The sequence below is a fragment of the Meleagris gallopavo genome, chromosome 1 (genome assembly GCF_000146605.3).
Source record: "Meleagris gallopavo isolate NT-WF06-2002-E0010 breed Aviagen turkey brand Nicholas breeding stock chromosome 1, Turkey_5.1, whole genome shotgun sequence".
NCBI lineage: Eukaryota > Metazoa > Chordata > Aves > Galliformes > Phasianidae > Meleagris > Meleagris gallopavo.
The window spans coordinates 85217571-85219918 of NC_015011.2; positions in this window are offsets into that span (position 1 = coordinate 85217571).

Here is a 2348-nt window from a genome sequence, read left to right on the forward strand (position 1 = left end):
CAACATAAGTAGAAAAATGAAAGCATAGCGAATATTAGAAACACTAAACTCATTCCGTCATGTTGACCAGCACTGGAAGATCTCTGAGCCAATTCACAGAGCGCCCATAGAAGACAGGGATGCTTCTGAGTTTACGTCTGCAACTTAAAGCCAGGGAAAACTCAGTAGTAGCCCAGAAAGTGTCATTTTTCTTTGTGCCTCAGTTTTCTTCTTGTAAAAGGGACACAATATCTATTTTCTCACCACTTGGAGTGGTGAAAAACATACAAAGACTGCAACTCAGAGGCAGCGCCTCAAAATCCTTAGGGCCAAATTCCACAAGGAATGAGGACCTTGATTAATTTGTCTGCTTCCTCATCTGCTCCTACAGTCCCTTTTTACTGCACTGAGCACCTGGTGAGTGACTTGCTGCTGGTCGCCCTGCTCTAGGCCCATTGTGCTGCATGACCTTCTCTTGCTGCTCTTCTGCTTGGCACTGTTGGCACTGCCTACTAGAGCTTTCCACCAGCGCTGTTAGGGGGGTTTTTCCCTAAAGGGAATATTACCTCCAGCCACTCCAGTAAACATGGTACACAATGTTTCAAGGCTGGATTAAAATGGCTTTGTACCCCCAAAACATGAAGTGTTTTCTTGTTACTGAAGTCTGAAGTTACAGAAGAATGCGGAGACGGTCTTTCACATAGATGAGGCAGCGAGGGGCAATTCTTGGTTGGCTTTCAGCACTTTGCCTATCCACTCAGAAGCACAATGAAGAAAATGAAGGAATAAAAATAAACTCCAAAGCTATATGAGCAAACGTGTTCGTAACACCAAATTCCTTCAATTCTTTCTAGTAAAAATTTAGGATGCAGCCCTGGCTGACTGAGAAATCTGAGACTGCGTCTCCAGTCTAGCTGTTGGCATCTCTATTACAAAATAAGAGATCCTGGTGAGCAGGAAAACACCCCACTGTAGTGCAAAATAGCTTTCATCATTGCTGTTCACACTGTCAGGATTTTTTGCTCGCTAATTGTAAAGTTTTGGAGCAAGAAATGTGCCTAACACAAGGTTCAGGCTTCATAAGGAAGACGGAGATGGACAGACCTTTGGGGACATAGGGTCTCTTGTTTCTGGACAGATCTTCTGGAAGTGCCAAGATCATGCCAAGGCATAACTTACGGGAATAAACAGTTCCCTCCAAGTCAATAGATTTGAATATAAAACTCTCTTTGAAGGGAACTTAGGTTTATATGTAAGGTGCTCTGGAACTTTCAAAAATAATGTTTTTATGTAGGCAGGAAAAGTGGAGTGGAAGCAACAAGTCAGCCTAAAAATGTAAGAATGAAGGAAAAATAATTATAAACTTAATCTGAGCTCTGTGGAGCGTGCACAACTTGAATTCTTCTCAGCAGAACTTCAACTAAGTCACAGGTTTAAGGTTTCTTTATGGACATCCACCACAGACCATAAATCTCACCTAAGGTTTCTGCGTGCCTTCCCATAACTTCCATTTGAAAAGCAAAATAAGGCAAAACTATGCAAACCACCAATTTTTCAAATTGCTGGAAGGTTGGGGAGGGGAGGGAGGGGCATAAGAGGAGGTAATGGAAGGACAACAAAACTACTTGTGTTAACCTAAAATAATTATTTTTCCAAAACCTACGCTGAAGCAAACAATGAACACTGAGAACCAGGAAAGTGCACTACAAAATACTGTATTTCTGGTTTAAGTATTTTTAAGGGTTTTGTTTGTTTGTTTTAAGATGAAATATTTTCTATATTCACATATATAAATGAATATTAAAATGTCTAATTTTGAAAGCTTTTGAACATTTCAGATTTTCACGCAGATAAAGGTATTAATAATATTCCTCAACACAGTTCCTCAAACATGAAAAAAGCACCATTTGAAAAGAATGGCCCAATATTATCAGACTGAATATTTGCTGATGAATTCAAAATTTAAAATATTGATCAGCTCCACACGAACAAATGCTTCAGTGAGAGCTGCAAAGAGTCACATCAAGGGAATATACCACCAATGGACTGAAACAAGCAGGGATGGCAGACGGTATGGAATTTGTCTGCTATATAGACACCCTATATATTTCCAAACGGGCTCATTCTTACTGGCAGGCCTGCCAATGGCCCTTGTGTTGGAGCAGAGCAAAGTGCCCTTCTTAGGTTTCACCTTGCCCGTTTTAACCCAGTGGGACAGAAACAATGGCATGTTCTGATTTAATTTCCTCTCATGAGGCATCTCACCTGGATGCACTGAAGCAGTGAATAGTCTTGCTACTGCAAGAATATTTACAGTGGGTTACACTTGTCCAAGGCATGAATTGTTCCTTTTCTCTCTCTCTCTCTCT